General features: G+C 43.5%; 1 long non-coding RNA gene across 1 annotated transcript; it reads right to left on the reverse strand.

The window, feature by feature from the left end:
• Positions 1-2,844: 2,844 nt before the first annotated feature.
• Positions 2,845-17,973, reverse strand: LOC132249632 (uncharacterized). Its single transcript, XR_009461143.1, has 2 exons — positions 17,857-17,973; positions 2,845-3,687 (listed from the first exon to the last, which is right to left on the reverse strand). It is a non-coding gene; the product is annotated as an uncharacterized LOC132249632 (long non-coding RNA).
• Positions 17,974-24,330: the final 6,357 nt, after the last annotated feature.

Consider the following 24,330-nt stretch of genomic DNA (forward strand, 5'->3'; position numbering starts at 1 on the left):
AAAGATAACTGGGGGTCAGGTGACCCCAGCAAAGTGACTGTGTAGTCTCCTCTTGAAGATTTCCAGGGTAGGTGATTATACCACCTCTGGAGGGAGCTTATTCCATAGTCTGGACACCCTGACTGTGAAGAAGTTTTTCCTAAAGTTGAGTCTGAATTGATCTTCCAGGAGCTTATGGCCATTACTCCTGGTTTTCCCCTCGGGTGCCCTGGTGAACAGTTGCTCACCGTGCCCTTGATGTACTCCCCTAGCGTAACGGTAAGCTGCTACCAGGTCACTTCTCAGCCTTCTTACCTCAGGCTGAAGAGTCCCACATCCCTCAGCCTTTCCTGGTATGGCTTGCCTTTTAAGACTGATCATACAGGTGGTGCAGTCCTTCAAGATGCCCTCTGCAGCCCTACTCTGCACCCCAATGGCACAGTCCTTCAGGTGCCCCAGCTGCACCCTACTCTGTGCAAGCCCTCAAACTATACATGACAAACTATGCCTCTGGGGTCTCCAGGATCTCACACCCCTGATGGGCTCAGGTGTCTCATTATACCAACACCTGGCTCACACTGCTTCTACTACTCTCACCACTACCCAACAGATGGTGGGGGCCCAGGTTAAGGCACTCCTACCTACCTTTCATCGGGGGGGAGGGGGTACCTGGTCTGGTATTTCTTGGGGGCTGTCCCACCACCAACAGCCCCACCAGACCCCCTTCCCCAGCAGGGTGAAGTTTTAGGTTATGCCCAGGACCAGGAGCCTCCAAACCTCCCCATAGCTCCTGTCCTTGCCTCCAAGATGTTCCTGAACGTTAGCTCAGCTGGCTGATGTTACTCCTGTGGCTGCTGGCAGCAAACTGTCGCTGTCTTTCCAAAGTTTGAAAATGGACACCTTAATCAAGCAGCTGCCTGCCTCCAGCCCTTAAAGTGCCAGGCACCCAAAGGTGCACTGCCACAGTGACCTTCTAAGGTCCCTTCCAACCCTCACTTTCTATGAATAAATCAGGCCTGCAAAGAGAGAGAAGATGGGAGGAAGAGAGACTTTGAGCAGCAGGTAATCTATGCCTGAGAATAAGAGCAGCAGTAACAGGGGGAAGAGAACAGAGAAGTTGGACAATGAATAGATATGAAATTGTAGAAAAATATTGTTTGAAGTTTTGTGATATCAAAGCAGAATATTTTAATAACCTTGTCACTTTTCCTAACTGAAAGTCTTGGGAAATTTTGTGGGGCCAAGAAAGTTATGAGGATTTTTGGAAGAGGTATGCAGTACTAGGTGAGAGAGAAGAATTTAAGGGGATAAGCTTTATTGCAGGAGAGAAGACAAGAGAAAGGACCATAGTTATTTCAATGTACACGGACATGCTTGAGATGGGGGGGATAGAAAAATGGTTAGAGAATCGTGTACAAAAAGTTATGTATGCTGAAAATATATGTCATAAATCTAGCATATGGAGAGGATTGTGGAGAGCTTGGGTGGTAATGAGGATGGATGAAAGGGGTCCTGATGGGATAATGCACATAGCATCAGTAATTCAAGTAAGGCAACACCAAAGGTTTATAATGTATTTCAGACAGCCTAAACTCTGTAGTAAGTGAGAGTAGGAAGGACACTTGGCTGCATACTGCCAATATACAATATGCTGCAGATATGAAGGGAAAGGGCAGATATGAAGGGTGGTGGAGTGTGAAGTAATGAAGTGTGTTATTTGTGGGGAAGAGGGACACTTGTACTAGCTTTCTCGAGTACAGCTAGATCTACAGAGGAGCAGCAGAGACAGGAAAGGGAAAGTGGGGAAGAAGAAGATGTTGAGCCAGAATTCATGACAGTGGGGGAGACACCACAAGAAGCAAGAGCTGGGGAGGAAGGGAGTGAACTTTCAGTAGTCAAAGTAGTGCAGCTGGTGGCAGAGGAGGGAAAAGGAGGAAAGGTAAGTGGAATAAGTAGAGAGAAGGAAAAGAGGAGAGAATGATACAGGAAGGAGGAGGAGTGAGGATAGAGCAAGAAAAAAGAAGTCCAAATGGGGGGAAAAGAAAGAAAAAAAGAAAAAAAATCACACTTCTATGGACTGGTCTGTGGCTCAAGGATTGGACTTGTAAGCTACCTCAAGACCCATCAGTGAGCTGTGTTAGAGCAATCATCCTTGAATCAAAGGCTTGCTGATGCTGCCACCTAAATTTCAACTACTTCACTCTCTTATTAAAAGGTGGCTTATAGTGAGCTATTTATTAGGCAACTTTAATTTTTTTTTTGCCATTGAACAAGTGACAAAACAAGTGAGGGAATTTAACACCACCCCCCCTTTTTTTTTAATAACAGAATAATTGCTTTGCATATTGTAGCTAAGTGGCTTTTGCAGTAGGTAAACAGACATTAGGATTCTTGCATACTGTATATTGTAGTGTTTTCTATAATAAAAAAGTTGTTTCCTGAAATTTGTTAACTGTCTACTCAAATAACTGTGTGTATATATGTGCATGTAGACAGAATGAGACACAAAATTCTCAGAACGTGTATCACTAGCATCAACAACCAAGTCATCCTATTACTTTGCTCTTATCTGCCTTTTTTTTTTTTTAGAGTACCCAAGAGTTTGTTGCATGTTACTTAATTTAGATTCTCATCTTGCAGAGATTTATGAACTTGCCTGATTTTACCTGTTATTAGTTCCATTGATGTCAATGGGACTGCTCGTGCATTTAATTAAGGACCTATGTAAGACTGCAGGATTGAGCCCGAAGCATGTTCTTATGGGTAGGAGTATACCTGTAATAATCCATATGCAGTTATGACTTCACAGTACCACTGTAACAAAAAAGGATTCTGAAGAAAAAAGAAATATATAGTGGACTCAAATTTACAGTGAAATTGTAGGAAGTCTGTTTCCATGGGGAATTCTTTATAATAGAAACAAATAAAGAAAATCAGAGTGGATTACTTTCCTGACAGAAATTGCCACGTGAACACAAGTTTATTTGATGGGGCCTCAAAGTATTTAGTTACAAAAAAAAAAAAAAAAAATAATAATATGGTTGTCCTGGTAGGGGCATACACACTGATGATAGTGGTGCACTTTTTGCCAAGCAGGGGGAGCCTGAGCACCATCAGTCAGTCATTCACTGCCTTAGGCAGGTAGGTCAGCTTCTTGACGAGGCTATTTTGTATAGCAAAACTGGCACCTGCTTCCCATTTGGCTTTGGTGCCATGACCACTCCAGAAGAACATGTAACCAGCTTTTCCTTCCGTGAGCTGCCCTTCGTTGTGTAGGCGAGTCTCACAGAGAGCAGCAATCTGGACATTGTATCTGCTCAGTTCTCTCTCGATGAGGGCAGTTCTCCTTTCAGGTCTGTTGGTGTTTCCATCAGTCAACGTACATACATTCCACGTGCCCACCTTGAAAAGGATTGATTTCTTTCCCACTACAGTGGTCAAAAAGGACCCTGCCAGTGTGGCATGCTGGCCAGGGTGAGGTAAAGCAGACAATGTTGGGGGCACCTTTTCTAGCCCCTTCCTCATTCTGTGAGGTGAGCAGTGTGGTCCTGAATAGGGCTGCTCAGTCACTCAGAGGGGTGCCATGTTCTACTGCTGCTTCTGTTCAGACCTCCCCAGAGGTCTATTAGCTGCTTAAATATCTTCACAAGTGTCCTTTTTTTCTGTTCCCATAAACTCTTCTACTTGTGAATAGTTATGCTGGCTTCACTGTAACAATCAACATGAATAAAACTGAACGTGTGCATAAGTATTATGCTAATTGCAATCTAATTATTTTTAGCAAAATAGAAAGAAATAATAGCACTAGAACCCAAAGGTGCAAACTCTACCCTTTGGCTCAATTATAAGAGTTTTTTTTAAAGACAATGGAATATGTTAAAAAAACCCAAATAAGCAAGGAAGTCAAGAAACCCTGTATTTAGCTCATTTGTGCAGAGCTCATGCTATAACAGATTTATCTAAGCACAGAATATTATCATAACCTTTGTTCTCTTTTTCTCTGTGGACTCTTCCTCCACAGTCATGTGTGTTGCTTTTAGGCACTGTATCACATCTAATTAAATTGGAAGCTCCCCAGGAAAGAGTTTATATCACATTCAGATTGTGAAGAACCTGGCAGTGTCTGGGTCTTGTATAAATAGCAGATATATTAAATTATATAGGAATGGCAATTTCCTTGAAAATCTGAAACAAAGCTTGATTAAAATAGTTCATCCAGATTATAAAAAATGAATCCTGCTGTGCTTTCCTGTAATACAGGCCTTGCTTTCTCTTTAAACAGAATGCAAGAATACATGACCTATCACTGATTATATGTGCACTACTAATTTTGGTGCTCATTCTTCATTACTGCTTTAAATTATATTTCATCCTTATTTGGATTTCTGTGAACCAACAGAAAAGTTGTCTAGTCTATGCTCTTGCTGCCTTTGAAAGTTATTTTAAAACTGTCAGTGAAACAGACAAAAGCCAGCAGTAACCTTTCTGATACATAGCAGAAGCTGAGTAACCCTTAAAGAAAAGAAGAAACAAGGATATAAAGAGTTTTTCTCCAGCTCTGGGAAGAAGATGGTGATTGCAGTGGGTTGTTACTTCACACCACACAGTCTTATTTACCCTGGGGTGAACCTCCCCCACAGGATACAACATAAACCATAAATCAAACACCAAGTGCAAAGCAATAGAGTTAATTAAGCCCTGTGGTCTTTTTCCCTAGACCCTGAGAGAGTACCCAGTCTCAGTGATTCCACGTCTAGACTCACAACCTTCCCCCTCCTCCCAGCACCCTTCCCTGTGGCCCCTGAGACATGCACTCTGCTACAACCTCCCCTCTCCACAAGCGTAGTACACTCTCATTTCTTTACCTCCCCATACTCTGGAGAAGAAATCTGCATTTGCATGTGCTGACCCTGAGTGATGGTGTATTGAAAAGTCAAAAGGCTACAGAGACAGGTACCACCTTGTCAGATGAGGGTTAGCCTCTCTGATAGCATTGATCCATGTTAATGGGGCATAGTCTGTGACCAACTGGAAATGAGCCCCTAGGACAGGGACTGTCAACCGGGGGGGTGTGTGCGCCCTCAGGGGTACTTGGAAACATTGTAGGGGTACACATGTGCGGGCAGGCAGGAAAGGAGCATGCTCTGAAGCATGGCAGTATCATCTCCCCCAGCACATTCACCTCTTGGAGGCAGGGAGGGATGTGCCAGGCACTGCCAGCCCCACTGCAGCATCTCTCTGCCCCTCCACAACACACTGCAGCACCTCCCTGCCCCCCACCGCAGCTCACTCTCCAGATTGCTGCAAAGGTCTGAATATGGGGGGTGGGAAGAGGGGAGAGTGTGTTTCCTGCCCACCCCTAGCAGCACATGATTGGCCGGGTACAAGGCCAGTCAGCAGCCCACAGAGCCAAGACTGGCCATGGAAAAGCGGTTCAGCACGTGGCCAAGCAGACAACTGCAGCTACTGCCACTACTGCCACGTGAGCACCTCCTGTTCAGCTCCCACTCCCAGGGCCACCACTATGCAGTCTCCACAGTGTTCTGGGGACTGTACCACTTTAGCACCAGGTGGGGAGCAGATCAAGGCCCCTGCAGTGAGGGAGGGAGCAGAGCAGGAGCAGGGGCTGGGGTGAGTGGGGCCCTAGGCAGGCTGGGTGGTGGGACAAGCAGAGGCCCAGGGCTCATCCTGGCCAGGGCCCCACTCACCCCAGCCCCAATTCCTGCCTGCGCCCTGCTCCCTCCTTCACCACGGGGGCCTCAATCTGCCCCTTTCTCCTTCCCCCCCAGACTTACCTGCTGGGGGGGTGTAACAGGTGGTCTTCTCAGGGCTGGTTTCCCTGTGGCCCGCCCACCTGTTTCTGGGCTAGCCACCCACCTTCTTGCCCACCACACTTAGATGTAAGTTAATTAAGCGGGAGGCTGCTGATTTCTTGCCCCAATGCCAGGGGGGTGCTATCTGTGGCTCCATACCGCTCCTACACTACAGCCCATGCCTCGCAGATGGCATCCTCTGTTGTCAACATCACCAGCTCCACTCTGGGCCCCAGAATCCTACTATTTGAACCCTACCTGCATCCCCCCACTCAGGTGGCCTACTCTGCCTTCATCCTGGGCAGCATAGCTCCCCGAGCTGCTCTCCCTTATGGTTGAGGTCCCCCCAGGACCTTCAGCTATACTGGCCCTGGTCCCAGTTCCAGGCCAGTCAGAACCCCAGGCCCTCAGCTCTGGGCATCCCTCACGGTGGGCCCCTGGCCCTTCGACCCTTCTAGTCCTAGCCCCAGCACTGACCAGTCAGGGGATGTCAAGACAGGTTTCTGAGTCTATGGACCCACTCTCTCACTGGGGTCCACTTTCTGGACTCTACAAGAGAGTAACCCACCCAGTTGTGGAAGCTGGGGTTAAGGCACCCTGACCCACCTTTCACCAGGGTGGTAACTGGCCTGGCATTTCCTGGGGGCTCCCGCACCACTAAGAGCCCCAGCAGGCCACCCACTCTCAACAGGGTCCAGTTTTAGGTCATGCCCAGGACCAGGAGCATCCTGAGCATCCCCTACAGCTCCTCCCTTACCTCCAGGTAATGTTGAAGCCTCACAACCAGGTGATATTGCTGTGCCCTCAACCAGCATCAAAATGCCCTGTTTATATGGGCAGCCAGAGCTCTAGAATGGCTGCCACAATTAAGCACCTGCTGGCTGCTCGGCCCCAGGTCTTGAAGTGGCAGGCACAAACAGTGCCCTGTCACAGGGGGGCATGTGTACTTGTGCTCTAAGCCCCCCTCCCCCAAATTATTTTTGTCTCTGTCTATGCAGCACCTGCCCCAGCCCCACTCCCTCCCTCCCTGCAAGGGCCTCGATCTGACCCTCCCCCCCAATTTAAAACAAGAAAAAAATATAAAGGGGTACATGAGCTGAAACTTTGAAACCAAAGGGGTACACTTGTTAAAAAAGGTTGAAAACCCCTGCTCTAGGAGGTAGTAGCAGAGGGTCTCCATTGCCCATTTAATCACCAGACACTCCTTTTCTATTATAGCATATTTTTGCTTCTGGGGAAAGAGCTTTCTACTTAGACACAGGATAAAGTTTTCCCCATCCTTAAGATCTTTGAAGCAGACTGATCCCAGGCCTTGCTCTGAAGCATCCATCTGTATAATATACTCTTTTGTCAATTTGGACTGTGCAGGACTGGTGAGCTGCATGGTAACCTTTTAACAGTCCCAAATGATGTCTCACATTTGAATGACCACTGGATCCTTTGCAGTGTTCCTTTTTGCAACAGTTCCATTAGTGAGGCCATGTTGTCAGAATGAACCCCTTATAACAACTCCTTAAGCCTGGAAATAACTGCAGTCACTTTTCTGTCATTGGCACTGGTGACTCTACTAAGGCCCTTACCTTGTCACCCAGGGACCTAATTTTGCCATTGCTTAGTATATGTTCTAGATATACCTCCATTAATCATTAATTTGGAAGTGGTACAGTCCCCAGAATGTTGTGAAGACCGTGATTTCACAAAATGCTGGGTCCAAAGGTATCTGCCAGTATCCTTTGGTTAAGTCCAGGATGGTTCTATATCTTGTGCTGTCTATACTCTCCACCATTTCATCTATTCTGGGCATAGGTATGCATTACACTTTGAAACTGTATTAACCTTGCAGAAGTTGATTCAGAACCTTATGGTGTGGTTAGGTTTTGGCATCAGCCGAATCCACTCACTGGTTGGTTCTTTTATGACCCCCAAAGCCAACATTTTCTTAATCTCCTGTTTTACTGTTTCCCTCAGCCAGGCTGGAATTCTTGACTATCCCTTCTGGAGTGCACATCCCAGCTTGAGGATAATTTGGTGTTTGACCATAGTAGTTCTTCCTGGGGTTACTGTGAACACCTCTTTAAATTCCCTTAGTAGGGCTCTAATTTCAACCTGTTGAGTTGGGGATAGTTTCCCCCAACTAAAGGTTAACTGGATCTAAGGGAGGTGGTCCTGAGCCCCCAGACCAGCTCCCAGAAAACACGTGGAGGCCATGTACATCTCTTACGCCCTCCAGAGTTTTAACAGGTTAACATGATAGATCTGTGAACCACACCTTTTCCCCACTAGGTGCACTTCATATTCCATGTGGCCTACCCTCTGTAAGACCTCAAAAGGGCCTTGCCATTTTACCAACAGCTTACTTTCAGAGGACCACAGCAACAGTACTACTCAATCTGTAGGCTGATAAACCTGTAGTCTGGCATTTTTATTATACTGATGTTCTTGTGCCTGTTTGGCAGCCATGAGATTTTCCTTTGCAAGGGATCCTATGAAGTCTAATTTTCCTTGCAGCTTCAGGACATCCTGGACTACATTCTGGGTGTGAGTTCTTGGGCCCACTAGGATTCTCATAGGAGGTCCAGCAAACCCCAGGGCTGCCTTCTGTATAGTAATTTGAAGGGTGAAAAGCCTGTGGAGGATTGTGGAACCTCTTAAAGGGCAAATAACAAGTAGGGCAATGCTTGATTCCAATTCTGCAGCTTCCTGGTGACAAATTTTTACAGCAGTCCCTTCAGAGTTTGGTTATATCTTTTGACCAGGCCATTTGTTTGGGGTTGGTACACTGAAGTTCTTACTGAATATATTTTCAATAAGGCCCAGACTTCTTGTAATAGCCAAGGCATAAAGGCTGTGCCCTGGTCAGTTAAGACTTCTCTTGGAATGCTCACCCAGGAAAATATCTGCAGTATCTGGGATGCCAGTATCTGTGCTGATGCTAAGCAGACCACTACTGCCTTGGGGTAGCTGGTGGCATAGGCAATGAGGACAAGGATGAATTTGGAACCTCATGACCTAGGTTTGAGAGATTCCAGAAAGTTAATTTTGACCTGCTCAAAAGGTATGCCTTCCACTGGGACAGGCAAAAGTGGGGCCTTAGATGTGAACTGGGGTGCAACCAGTTGGCAGGAAACACAATACTCCTTGATCTCCTGGTATACCCCAGAAAAACCTTCCCAACTCTCTCCTACTTCTTCTCTATCCCCAAATGCCCTTCCACACAAGGGCACATCATAGGTGAGCTTCAAAATCTGCCTGCGGTATGGCCTTGGGATTAATAGTTGTGACTGTCAGGACCCTGTGGTTTTGTCCCTGGTCACTCTCATCAGGAAGTCACCCTGCAGCTCAAAATGAGGATCCTGGGTGGCTAGATATTCATCTATGATGATTTCATTGGCCTGACCCAATCATCCATATAGAAAGCCTCCCATTGGTCCTGGGTCCTCCCATTGGTCTCTGATGAATTCCTGGCCTTCCCACACCTGATCCAGCACCCCCTCCCAAAGAGTTCCAGAGTTTCCCTGACTGCTGCACAGAGGAAGTTTGCCCCTTTGATGCAAAGTTCTGTCATGCCTCAGGAGCAGAGTTGTTGATCACTGTAGAAAGGTGCATGTCTCAGGGGCTACACCCAGCTGCAGGCATTGAGAAAGAGACTACATGCCTATCTAGGAGGACTAGGCCAGCTGGTGCAGCTGATTAGCTGGCTCAAAGGAAGTTAAAAGCTGCCAGGGAATGGAGCCGGGGGGAGACAGAAGGCTATGAGGCTAGAGGTGGCAGCATTGAGCCAGGTTACTTTCTCAAGAACTCTGCCCCCTCCAGAGAGGGGGTCCCAGATTATACTGGACCCCAAACCTTTTCTCTGCATGTTTCTGCTGGCTGGAAAAGGCCTCCCATCTGCCCAATCTCTACTCCTGGTATGACCTGGGTTGAGGCTCAAAAAGCTCTGGGTCTAAAAATGGGGAAAAAACCCCCTAGCACTGGTTCAGTGATGCCATGGTCAGTCTGGCTTCTCTATATTCATAATGCCAATTGGATTAGTTTGGCTATTGAACCCCAGTCTCATCCCACCACTATGAGGTAAACTAACTGGAAGGCCACCCTAGCCCTTATGTGGCCTTCCTTTCCTCCAGTGGTCAAGCTTAGGTGCATTAAAGGGTAGGGCTGAGTATCCCCATATAATATACATGAATGTCTGATAGATTCATGAATCATTTGTGTGTGAATGTCTGGCCCAAGCTGGAGTCTGTAAGCCCTATAACATGGTCATTTCTGACTTTGTCTATATACCCTTAGGTCTGGGTTTTCTCACTCTGCCTCTGAGACATAGGTATGTGTGTAGCTACAGTCCATCTGCGGACAGTCCTACAACTGAATGTCCCTTTTTTCCACATCAGAAGCACATTGTTTGTGCCTCTCTTCCCTTTCCTGGGTTGCAGGGAGGAACCAGGGGGCTTTCTTTCCTAGAGGGGTCACCCAAGGCCCTTCCTTCTGGCTGGGGTCATGGTGGTGATCAAGGAAATGCTGCTACCAGCATTTCCCTAAAGACCTAGGCAGTTTTCCCCATAACCCCAGCTTCCTTGAGCCCAGAGGGGACAGATGGCCAAACATGAGCCCCAGGCAGTCTTCAGGGTATATGGAAGATGAGACAAATTCTCTTTTCAATCTGTTCTAAAATGATGGGCTGATTAAAACAGTGAACTCTTTTAGGGCTTGATTCAACTCCCATTGGAATCAATGAGATTCTTTCCATGGACTCGAATGCACAGACAGCTACAACATTGTCTGTTCACCAGTTCAACTTTTGAACTTTCCATCACGTCTCACTTTCTCTCAAAGAAAGCAGTCACCCTTATTGCTTTCTAAAAGAGATGAAACTATCGTGATAGCTATGCAGTCTTGTTTAAAATATTTAGCTTAGAAAACAAGGGGCTGGATTCTATCTAAGCCATTAGGCATGTAAATGGACACATGCAGCTGAGCTCAATTCTATTCTACTCTTGAATCCCAGAAAAACAGTTAATGTAAAAGGTGAGTTTTATGAATCATTTTTAAGGGTATGATGATTATATATTACAAAAGTAGATGCATTAATGGATTTTCAGCATTTGAACAGGACAGAATAGAACTGTATTTCATTACCTAAGTCCACTTAGACACCTAATAAGTGGAATACTTATCAAGCCCATCATCCTTTTTTAATTAGATTTACAAGTTTTTACTAAGCAAAGAACTAGGCCTAAAACCAGCTAAATTTTGATTTTCCTTGCTTTTTAGTTTTAAGTCAAACTCTGTCACTTTTTAAATGAAGTTTTCACACTGAAATATAAATCGGGGTCTATTTAACAGTATAATGTGAAACAGAATATCCAATTACTCTTAACATTATAGGCTTTTCCCTTCATAAATTAGAATTCTATACCTGGTTGTATAACAAGCAAAACAACTTTTTCCTCAACTCTTTCCTGCACAAAAATCATTGTAATTTTTAAAGGACATTAGCTACTGAAATACATTAGTGTTGTTTAAAGGTTTCCCTTCAAAATGGAGAGCTGCTGATCTACCACTCAGGAATGCTTGGTTCTGTTTCTGATTGCCCTACTGATCTTGTATTCTCTGATTCAGTTTTCATCTCTAGTCTCTTTAGCTTGCAAACTCTTTGGGCAGAGACTATCTCGTATAATATTGAGGCAACATGCAGCTTAATGTGGCTCTCAGCTCAAATGGTGGCTTTAGGAGCTACTATGGCACTAATAATTAAAGAAACAGCATGACTTTTCTTGCACATGTTAAACATTGATGCACACTTAAAGTAAATAAACTGTGGTAACATATCAGATCATCCACTCTAGAATGGAAACGGCAAGTTCAGTTTGACCAGGCTACCTAGCTGAATAATTATCTAATGAATAGGGAAAAATGAAAGACTTCAAAATATGAGTGCTGCAGTATATAAAGTTGCAATATGTGTCAAAATTAATTAAAAATATCAGTTTTACTACCTAGATACAGAGAGACATATTTTCCAACACAGCACCTTTACTTGGGAAGAAATCTCCAATCCTGGAATAAAGCACATATTTTCTCTTCAAGCACTAGAATGATCCTGTTATTGGGATTTAACTATTAAAGAACCTCCATGTCTTGTACTCCAAACTCCCCTGAATGCCGTGGGTTCTGACTAGTGTGATATATAAAGGGATTTTGCAATACATATGTTTCAGATGCAATAATTTTTAGCAGTTTGTGGCAGTAATTATTGGTGAAACATAAAGAAATGGCCCTGAGAATGACATAGGATATATGGTTTAAGAGATAAGGTTAGAATGGCGATTGACAATCAAGATTAGATATCTTAGGGGATGAAAAATCAAGGTTTTTCTCACCATTTTTCACTATTTCATACATTATATTTGCTTTGACAGGCAGTGCTCCGATAGGGGCAGAGCTTGGGGCTGGGTCCCAGAAGCCAGGTCTAGAACAGTGGGCCTTGGCTAAGGGACCAGCCAGAGTTGAGAGGTGGAAGCTAGGAAGGCTGAAGCCCTAACAAGGGAATGAAGACCTGAGGTGGCCTGGTGACTTAACGACAGGAGTCCCACCTGAATGGTGACTCAAAAACATCTGTGAGCTATGGGGCATGGTGTAGGGGCAGATGGAGTTATGCAATAAGCCTTTAAGGCAAGCAAGGTCAACAGAGTTGGCCATGGGAGAAGAGAGAGCACCTTAGGTTTGCCAGTCTCTGAGGGCAGCCTCTCTTCCATGAAGTTTCCATCAAGACTTTGCAGGCAATGAGGCAAGGCGAGACCTGTAGAGACAGGGCAGAGAGAGAGCCTAGCAGGGATGAGGGGGCCTGCAGGGGGCATCACAACAGCCCTCAAGCACCTAACCTGTTAAAATGCCCCCTTCCTCCAAGAATTTGTCCAACCCCTGTTTGAATCTGACTAAACTATCAGCTTCCATGACAACTTGTGGCAGAGAGTTCCACACTAATTACATGCTGTGTGAAAAATAATTTCCTTTTGTTAGTTTTAAACTTACTAATTTTCTTTTGTTACCCCTAGATCTTGAGTTGTGAGAAATAATAAACAATAAATCCCTATTTACTTTCTCTTCACCATTTATTTTTTAAACCAAGGGTGGGCAAAATACGGCCCATGGGCCAGATCTGGCCTGTGAAGACATTTTATCAGGCCCACGGGGCCCCTACAAAATTTAGAAAATTAATATTGATCTTATTGATACCCTCAAAGAACTCTAGTAGCTCAGTGGGATATTAGTCCTCAATGAAAAAGCCATGTTGATTCTTCCTCAGCAAGTCATGTGCATTCATGTGCTAAAGATTTTTTAAATTATTATTATTGTTTCTACCAGTCTTCCAAGAATAGAAGTAAGACTCACTGGCTCCGTTTACACATGAGCCTATCTGCCAAGTAGACTAATGAGCTGTGGAGTAAAGCATCACTGTCTACATGTGTGATGGTATTAGGCTGTAGTAAACTAATTAACACTGTAGTAGATAGTACTGTCGGGGATGGTACTATCTTACACTGGGGTAATTTATTGCAATTAAACACACATGTAGATGCTGTCTGTGAGTGTAAATTGTGCCCAGTCAGCCCAGCCAGTCAGGGGCCAGACTTCTGCCTGTCACCTTGCCACACAGCTCTATGCATTCAGCACCCTTGTGCCCCAGCCAGCTCCTCCGACACCATCACCTGGAGCTGGGGGCTGACTCACTGTGCCCAATACAAGCCCAGGTCTGCTCTGTCCTGGCTCAAATTGCTGCTGTCCTGGGTACATGGGTAGACTCTGCCTGGGAGTAGTTTAGTCTGGCTAAAACTGCTGCAGAGCTTATTGCTTCACATTAATTGCATGTGTAGATGCAGCCATTGGTCTATAGTTCCCTCTATCCCCTCTAGACCTTTTCAAAATATGGGAATCACATTGGCAATCCTCTAGACCCTGGTACTGAGTCTATTTTTAGTGATAGGTTGCATACTATGGTTAGGAGTTCAGCAATTTCCAATATGAGCTCCTTCAGGACCCCAGGATGAATGCCATCAGGTCCTGGTGGTTTGCTACTGTTTAGTTTATCAATTTCCTACACAACCTCACCTATTGAAACTTCAGTTTGGGTCAGCTCCACTGACTCGCCCCTAGAGAGGAGTGGCTCTGGTGAGGGAATCGCCCTAACATTTTCTACTTACTATGGTCAATAATTTTATAACGAAAACATGTACAGATGCAAAGATGTTCAGGTCTTTAGTAAGGAATTAATCTTTTTTTTTTCCTTGAAGCTATGCACAGCCTTTCTGAATCTTCTTTTGGTTACTTCCAGGGCAGGTGCTTTATGTTAATTTGAGCAGACTTACAGAATAGTACTGGACGTACTCTGCATGTAATTGGAATAGGGTACCATTGGCCAAAATTCCTGTAGTCAGCCATGTCTTAAGCAATTTTCTTCAAATAAAAAATTGCTTAATCACTGAATTTGCTGTGTGCACTGTGTCATTCACCCATGTCAGTGACATATGGCAGCAGAAATGTTGCGGAAGCTGGAAAATACAAAAGGCTCAGAAAATTCTCTGTGCAAACTAAAAGGTCAGGACCAAATTCTGTCTGCATATATATGAATGTAATTCCCAATGAAATTGTACTCCTATTTTGTACTAGTTTACTAAATATTTGTATAATAATATAATAAGATTTGTTTATTGTGAGATTGCAATAAAGGAATAAGAAAATGTAATGCTTTACTACTATATAGTGGTTAAGACAATGCAACAAGGCAGTTATCAGTGACATATATTAAAACTGATGATTACAATGTGTTTTATTCTTCTATAAATGGGCTTGATTCTAATAGCAAGTCTAATGAGAAAACAGGACCATATCATATGCACATGTTAAACAGAAGAGCTTAATTAAAATTAATGTGCTAAATCATTCAATTCACCGCTTTTTCTCCTACCCAGATCTCTCTAAACAAAACAACCATATAAAAACAAGGAATTCCAAGCCAGAAGGCTGTTCCAGGAACACTCCCCCATTTGGTTCAGCATTCCAAGACTTTGTCTTCTTTTGATCATTTTTAAATCACGTCTCCTATTTTCATTTCCTTTCTCTTTTCTCTACTTTTTCTTTCCTTCCATGTATTTTTCTCTGCATATTTTTGCAACTCTTTTAAAACATTTCTTACTTTGGAAGTTGTAGTTCCTTCATTTTCTTTCCCCTCCAACACCTTGTCAAATGTATTTTCTATTTCTTCTCTAGTTTTCTCCCAGCTCATTTCTTCAGCAAAATCTCCTTAACACATGCATGCTGTTTGCCTCAATCACACCTCATGCCTGTTCTTGTTTCTGTGCCCCTAAGATGGCGTTCCTGGCTCTCTTTCATCCTCTAATTTGTTTCTTAACCAGTCCCATCTGTTCACTCTCTCTCATGTTATGGGCAGTCTCCCAATCCAGAATTTTATAAAGTCATTCTCAATACATTTGCAAGGCTAATGCTACCCCATTGGCTTTCAGCGGTATAAGAAACAGAATTGGCTCCAAGGTAAACCCTGTGGGAGAGCAGGGTGTGGGGAGCTGGCACATCATTTCAAGAGTGGGAGGCCTGGGTTTGGAGAGCTCCCAGCATGGCAATGCTGCCTGGACAAAGACTCAGTGAGGGTGGAGGGCAATTTTGGCACTACTGCTAACTTGGCACCTGGGACAGGTGCCTGTCTCATCCACATCCAGTTACTCTACTGCTAGCTGTCTATGTTACAACAGAGACAGAGCTGGGAGACATAGGAGATAGATGACATAATATACCTGGATTTTCTACAAGATTTTGGCAAGGTCCCTCATTAAAGGCTTTCAAAAAACTGTAGTTGCCACAGGATTAGAGGAAAGGGCCTTTGCTGCAGTGAAAGCTGATTAAAAGATAGCAAGAAAAGGGGAGGGCTGAATGGCCTCTTTTCAGGATGGAGAAAGGTCAATAATGGGGTCCCCCAGGGACCTGTACTGTGACCCCCTTCTCTCTCCTCTCAGGACTCCTGTTGATAGAACAGAGGGACACCCTTGTTACTCACAGAAAGGAAGAAATGAGGAGGAAGCTGAGTTACTTGGAGCTGCTGGGCTCTTCCTGTTTCCAGTCTCTCCCACTCTGAGAATGTTGTTAACACGGTGAGAATTTTGTCTCCTTTATTCATTTGTTCTGATTAGCTACTCTTCCTCAAAAGGCAGGTAAGTGGAGTCTGTGATCAATCAGAGGAGGCATTTCACCATGTCACAGTTGAAATATAGGCTTTTTTTGAATATTGAAGTTTATTAATTTAATTGTAAAAGAATTGGTTTGACTAATTTATTGACTTTTTTTTACTTCAGGTTCATGAAAATTTTCAAGATGGCCCTTCAGTTTCAGATGGCAGATATTTTCAAATTGCCTAACATTTTTCAGGTTGGAAAAATACATTTCCTGATGCAACAGGTAGGCAGTTATAGGAAAAACCTCTAATTAAGCATGCCAAGGGGCCAGTGTTACCTGCTTAGACTTTAGAGATGGACTCTAGAGAAGCTTGGCCCCTAATATACATTCCTGAATCACTGGTGTCACACTCAACTATGTTCCTTAGAAGCTTGGCCTTCTTTTTCCATTTCCATATCAACCAACAGAAGGGAACTGAGACATGGCTCATGTGTATCCTGGGAACATATTTCAAAATTACAGATCACAGATTGATTTATTGTAAGAAAGCACAAACATTATTAAACCTTTTTTCCTATATACTGAAGGAATGTGAAGGAACAAATACAGTGTTGAGAGAACTAGTTAGGTGCTATAATTTTTAGGACTAGACTAATTTACTTAGGTAACCTTGAAGAAGGCACAGTTCCCAAAACTGTTAAATATACTGCTGGCTAGCACTAATAGAACAAGCAAATATAGAGGAACAGAGCAAACAAATTCAACATTATTACAAGATTAGATGTGTGGAAAGATAAATGCATGAGGACATTTTTTATTGCACAATATGGCACGTTAATGAGACCCGGGGGTTCATACCAGATGGAAACCTCATTTATCTATGCAAAATACTCTGTTAAATAGACACACAATTCCTCAGAGAGACACAGGAGAGGTAAACAATGCACAGCAGCAGAGAAAAACAGGCAGGCACTTGGTATAGATATCAGTCCAGGAATGTAAACAATTTAAGTTGCATACTCCCAAAACTATTTTATCCACAGTAACTTATTTAACAAAGACGTTTTTATTGCATCCCTTTGGCTGGAGTTTTAAGGAGTTTTAAATAGGCAGACATTTATAGCTGATTGACTGGGATTTGACAGTTGTCTGATTTGGTCCGCTGGTAGCATCATCAGTTTCATTAATGGTTCAACTACTTGCAGGAGGATGCTGATGCTTTGCCTCCGTTTCAAAACCCTTGACTTTTTCTTGCTTAATTGATGGCACAAAGAATGGTCAGAACAAACACCAGTCAATCACCACATCTTCTCTGACCCTACAGTCATCAGTCAACCAGGATTGATTGGGCACTTCTCAACTCTTTTCAAACTGGACAGGGTCACTGTGCCTCAAACCTTCACAATGACAACAAATGCCCTTGTGGATAAGTTCAAACCATGTCTCACATGGTTGACGTGTGTCTCTTTACTATGCTATCTTGTGGGCTTCAAGCTCTTCACATTGGTGATGACATTGCCTTAAGATGGCTGAAACAATATGCCAAAACCGCATACGCTAAATAAATAAGTAGAGGCAGAGGCCAGATTAACACAGTCTTCATACTATTATAACTAATTCAGTTAGTGCTCTGATTTTTATTGAAAGGATTATGCTAGATGAATCCTTAATACTGATGAAGTTATATAGGCATAGAATACCTTATACCAGTATAATTTATTACCCTTCCCATACCTGAATAAGCTGTATCAGAACAAACAGCATTATATCAGTTTAATAGTTTTCTCACTGGATGGGTTATAACACTTTCTCTGCACCAATACAAATTGCCACATTTTTCAAGTGTACACAAAAGCTAAATAAAAATCATATCTTCACTTACACAAATCTATCTTCTTAGAAATTGATGGCACCAAAGTTCTATTGATTCTCCAGGATAAATCTTAGACTATGCCCATCACCTTAACATCCGTACTTGGAAAGAAATAGTAGACAAGATATTAATTTAATTTTCAGTATAAGCTTTCAAGTTTTCTTCATATATTACAATGAAGCAAAATAATTTATTTCTCCCTTTCCAGCTCACATTTAAAAAGGGATTTAAAGGAGCTTAAGCTAAGTCTTTGCAGAATCACAAAGTGGGGCATCAGGTCTGGCAAGCTCTGTGGAGAAAGGTTCATGCCATGTAGTGGTACTTATTCATAGAATAACCTCTGTTTGATATTCCTACCTTATAGTTTATCAGACAATGCTGCTTTCAAAGTCTCACATTTTTTCCTAATCCATAGAGTAACTGGTATTGTCCTATCCTGAGCACAGTAATGAATTAGACTCAGAAGTGTGGAACAAGGGAAGCGAAACTTTGGAAGAAATATAGAGGAGCTGTGCCAGATACGCTGGAATTTCCTGTTCTGTTGTATGTTCTTGCATTTTTCATTTTAAGTAATTTGGCCTTTCCATCTCTCCCTGCCTCCCTGCTCCCCACCAGTTTTTAATGTCAATGTTCCTTATTTTGTTTTGAGAAAGTGAAGAGGTAGAACAGAGCAGAGAGAAGGCTGTAAATGCTGCGCAGACAAATTAGAGGGAGATTTTATATATACACATACACATGCATTCATACACACACATATTTTGAGGTGAGGCTGTGTGACTGCAGTTTTTGAAACTTCACAGATGGTATTTATCTGACTAGACATAAACACTTTCCCATTCCAATACCTTTTTGCATGACTACTAACACTTCTTCGGTCTTACACACATTCCCAAATTTTATGGTTTAAAAGTGCTGCTGCTTCTGCTACACTCAGTGACAACTCTCCCACTAACTTTATTGATAAAACAGATGTATTCATGTAAATAAAATAACAGAACCTATATTAAGGTATACGTGTTCTTTAAAACATACAATTCCTATTATTTTAACATATGGGATGAATAAAGTTACAAATGAATTAGCTGACACTTACATGTCATGTTGATAAATATTGCTTATTTAAGCACTGCTATTTTCACAAGAGTAGTTGGAACAGCTGTCGAGCAGGAGAGATTCCTTAGTATTTGCTTCTATATTCAGAAAAACAGTTAACTTTAAATCAGTGATGTTTTGAACATGTTGTCTTTAGTGACATGGCTTGGGAAATCAGGGACAAAACCAAAGTGTGGGATATATCACTGTCTTAAAATATGGGAAAATGGCAGTTTTCCTGCACTAACCTGTGATTTAATGTGTCATCTTTTCTAGTGGTGAAAGGAATTTGTATGCCAATGGGCACACCTACACATTCATGAATGCTCCCTTTCTAATGCATGTTAAGTTTAGTACTTCCAATATGAGATAGTAAAAGAGCATTAGGCTGCACTAATGTACAGTAGCACATTTGCACATTTTTAGTGATGCTTAATGTGGAGTAGACTATTTTACTGTCTTTTAGTCATGGTTTTTTATGTGACGGTTCAATGTGCAGTAAAAAAGTTTATTTTGCATGAAAGCACACATGTTCTTCCCAATGAAAGTTAATCAAGACCTTTCTAGTTTAGAGAATCATTGACTCATAGAGAAGTTAGGCTGGAAGGGACCTCCAGAGGTCAACTAGTATAATCTCCTCCTGCCTGGGGAAGGATCATCCCTAATCAAACCATCCTATATGATAACAGTGAAGAAGTTTTTCCTGACAGCCAAGCTAAAGTTACATTGCTGCAATTTCAAGCCATTGGTCCATGTCATTCTCTCTACAGCAAGAGAAAAGGTGCTTTCCCTCTTTTTTATGGCAGCCCTTCAAGTATTTGAAGACTGCTATCATGTCCCCTCTTAAGTGCCTTTTCCACAAGCTGATCATGCCTAGCTCCTTTGTATAACTCATTTTCCAAGTCTCCTCTATAACTTGTTTTCCAAGCCCTTTATCATCTTCATTGCCCACTTTGGGACCCTCTCTAACTTCTCCACATACTTCTTAAAATGTGGAGCCCAGGACTGCACACAGTACTCCAGGTGTGGCCTAACCAGTGGTAAGTACAGAGGCACTAATCACCTCCTATGTCTTACATCTAATACTTCTATTGATGCAACCCAAAACCATATTTGCCTTGTGTGGGCGTGTCCACATGAGCGAGCACGTGCCTCTTGCCCCGCCTCAAACCCCTTTGAGGCAGGGCAACAGGCATTTGTGGGAATGAAAAAACATTCCCTGCACTGGAAACTTACAGCGCGGGGAGAAAATTAGATCTCTGGATATCCAGGGGTCTAAATAAATCCAAGTTTAAAAAAGCGAAGCAGGGCAAGGTCCCAGACCATGCCCCGAGGCAACCGGAGGCTGGGTCCTCCATGGAGATGCTCTGGCAGCCAGAACATCCCTATGGTTGGCCCTCACCCTGGTGCTGAAACACGTGGCCAGCCAGGCCGCATGTTTCAGCACCAGGGCTCCAGTGCAGTGAGTAAGCGGTTGGGGGGGCTGCAGGAGGGGGGAGGGGACCATGGGGGAGACCCCTAACATCCCCACCTACTCCCCTAGCCCCCTGACCTCTGCTGAGGATGGCCCATCCTCCTGCCAGCCCCCCCGAGGCCCCTGACCCCTGCTGGGGCCAGCCCCTCCCCCTGCCAGCCCCCTGAGCCCCCCGACCCCTACCGGGGCAGGCCCCTCTTCCCACCAGTCCCCCGAGACCCCCAACTCCACCAGCCCCCCATGAGGCCCCCTCCCCCTGCCGGGGCCAGTTCCTTCCCCTGCCAGCCCCCCCCAACCCCTGCAGGGCTGGCCCCTCCCCCCACCAGTCTCCCCAAGGCCCCCTCCCCCTGCCAGGGTCTGTCCCTCCCCCCAGCAGTCCCCCCCGAGACCCCCTCCCCCTGCCAGGCTGATCAAGTCAAGACCTAAAACCAAAGAAAAGAGAAAGATAAGAGCAAAGAAGGACTGTGTGTAGAGGGACCCACCTAGTCTCAAACCCAGTAAAGAGGTTTGTCAAGGTTGCTAGTCCCAGTGGGAAATACCCACTAGTGTCTGACCCCTCTGGGGCCTTCTTGGGACTGCCTTCCATGATGAAGGCAACTAGGTTAAACCGTGACAATAGGCAGCCTGGTGATAAAATTAACTGTGAGGAAGATTGAGCTAACAAGATTCTGATGGTACCTTCTAATAAAAATAATAGCTGGTTGGCATAAGGTTGGAGTGAAAGGGGAGGTTGGAGACCCAATAGGAGTAAGCCTAATGCCATAACAATAAGACTCACGCTGTAACATCGTCTTCCAAAGGAAAAGTTCCATCAAGTCATGGCAGGCGAGAAATTGGGCTGTGGCTAGAGTCTGATTAGTTAAGGCTGGGGCATTCTGATTGACAATGCACAGGTGTAAATCATCAGGACATTGAGGGATACACCCTTATGTGGTGCTCCTTTGCCACTTACCTTTTTTAAAAAATAGAATCACGTTTAAAACAATGTGAAATTGAGCTTGAATATAAAAGACAAGTTAAAAGGGAACGTATAGTTCCAAACTAGACCAAACTTGTCAACTTTGATTTCCATTTGGCAGACCAACCAGCCATGTCACTCTAGGAAGTATGACCATGAGTAAGATGCATGCATAGAGACCATCAACAAGATGGATGGTGAAATCCTACCCATTTGATGACAGTGTCCCCAGTGGAACCAGGATTTCTCCCAGTGTGGGGTTACATTTTTATTGGAATTGGAACAAACAGTGATGCCCAACCTAAGAGGATTCAGGGCAAATAGTGGTGGAAAAAGTTCTATGCAGAGTGGTAAGCCACGTTTAGGGAATTAAAGGTTCAACATGACGTGTTTCTCTATGGGAGTGTTTCAGACTTATATCATGGAAATGATGTTCAGTTTCCCACATGAACATCTCTTTGTATAAACATGTTCCTCACTACCCATGATCATTCTATCCAATGACAGCACAAAATTTGCTATAGGAAACTATATTTGCAAATTTCCCATCCTACTTGCATCCTCCCTTGTTTAAAGGTGATACTTAGGGTTCAGAATGAGAAGGATAATAAGACTAGTTTCCTTGTCAGCCTTTAACTATTGTGTTTAGAGATCTATTATTGTATCCCAAATCAACCTCCTTCCAGAGACTGCATTTTCTCATAAATGAAAACCACCCATTTTCTCATTGCACCCTTGAGAGAGGAAATATGCAGACTGTAAGAATGATTAAGGAGAGTGGATATTGCTAGATTCTTCTCTTGAAAAGGGCATTAACCATGCAGTCCAGTTATGGTGGTCATGAAAGATTTAATTAAACAGAACTCTAGAGCTGGCACCAGCTAATCCTTACTGCTAAAGGCCGAGATGCTGCTTCAATGATACTAAGATTCCACTTTCCTGGGCCTAGTAAAATGATTCCTCAGAAGAAAGTAGTAGTGCACAGAGGTAGCTCAGTTATGGGGATGGCATTCTACTTAGCAGACATACCTATTGACACCAGCACCTAACTAAACTTGTCTCTGTGACAGTGAACGTGATCTATCCATCCTATAATTCTTTAGAGTGGCAGATGGATCCTCATTTGGAAACACTTCTTTCAGATCTAACTCTGTTAGTCAATGAATGATTGAAGGTGTTTAATTTTATCTCAAAAGATTCTGCTGGGATTTATAATTATACACCACATTCACATTACGTGCTGCGCATTGTGGTTGGGAAAAGGGGGAATCTAAACAGTCTTAACTGATGCTATAAGCAAATTAACCTTGGTCAGTAACTTTTGTTTTCCAATTTTATCCAACTAATATTACTGCAGTTTTGTCTGAGGCTCAGATAATGCTATTTATTTGTACAACATGTTCCCGTGCTTCATCTGTTGGGACAGAGGTATATGGCATTGACTGGGTGCCGTGGCAAACAAAAGGGTAAAAGAATAATCAGACAGTTGATAAAGGGACTGCCAGTTGGAATAGACTCTGACCTTTAAAATACTTAGCAAATATTCATTCATTTAAGGTTACCTTGCTCAACCAGAATGAGAACTTCTTGTGCTGAAGCTGAAAATAAAACTTCTTATATTGACACTGAGATCATTATTATTGGCAGCTTTAAATCCAGTTAAGGTTATCAAAAACTCAAATGTTACAATAGAATGCTATCTAACACCAAACTTCTTCCCCCAGCGTCTAAGGGCCTTGTTACACATTGCGTTATAAGCTGCACAAATGTTAATTGGCTTAATGTTGATCAGCTTAGTGGAACAGTCACACCTTAAGTCAAAAATCCTTCTCTGCCTGTCCTTCATCTGCACAGCTGTGACTTGCCGCTAGATGCTTGGTGGGCAGCAACAGGACTAGGAGCTAGGGGCAGGACCAGCTGTCTGCTCCCACCAGGTAGAGAGCAGGCCCACCAACATGTCAGTTGCAGCAAGACCAGAGAGACCTGGGAACACAATGATTTTGATACTATCTCCACCAATTCCTTCAGTATGCTATCTAGCTTCTCTAAGTAACCTCTAAACTATTCTTCTTCTATGGGCTGTTTGTCTCTTTCCCTATCTTTGCTGTCAACTGTACTTGTCATCTAGTAGCTGCCCCTGTTTGCCAAGACTGAAGCAAAAAAACATTAAATACTTCAGCCTTCTCTGAATCATCCCTAACTAGATTGACTTCCACATTCTGTGAGGGTCCTATGATTTCTTTAGTCTTCCTCTTACTCTTGATATACTGGTAGAATCCTTTTTTATTGTCTTTTGTGTCTCTTGACAGCTGCATCTCAAATCATGCCTTGAACTTCCTAATATTATTTCTGCATGTGATGCTCTTATATTCTTCCCTAGTAATATGACCAAGTTTCCACTTTCTGTAGGATTTCTTTTGAGTTTCAACTCACTGAAAAGATTCCTGTCTAGCCAAGTTGGTCTCTTGTTGCACTTCCTATTCTTCTGTTGCATTGGCATAGCTTGCTCTTGTGCTCAAAGTACAGCCTCCTGAAAGCACAGCCAGTTCTCCTGGGCGTCTTTTCTTCTCAGACTTTGCTCCCAAGGGATTCTGCCCACCAGTTTCCAGCATTTTTTGAAGTACACTTTTCTGAAGCCCAGTTTCCTTATTCTGCTGCTCTCCTTCCTTCCTCCCCTTAGGATCTTGAACTTTTATCATTTTGTGGCCACTGGCCCTCAAGTTGCCTTTCAACTTCACAGTCTCAACCAATCTTGTGTTTGCAAGCACCAAGTCAAGAAGAGCTTCTCCCCTAACTGGCCTGTCTACCATCTGAATCAAAAAATTATTTCCAGCACACTTCATGAATTTCCTGGACTGCTCATGCACTGTTAATGTTTCCTTCCCAGCAGGTGGCCTGATAATTGAAGTCTCCCATGAGAACTAGGTCCTGTAATTTGGAAGCTTTCATTAGTTGTGTA

The sequence above is a fragment of the Alligator mississippiensis genome, chromosome 3 (assembly GCF_030867095.1).
Source record: "Alligator mississippiensis isolate rAllMis1 chromosome 3, rAllMis1, whole genome shotgun sequence".
NCBI classification, from domain to species: domain Eukaryota; kingdom Metazoa; phylum Chordata; order Crocodylia; family Alligatoridae; genus Alligator; species Alligator mississippiensis.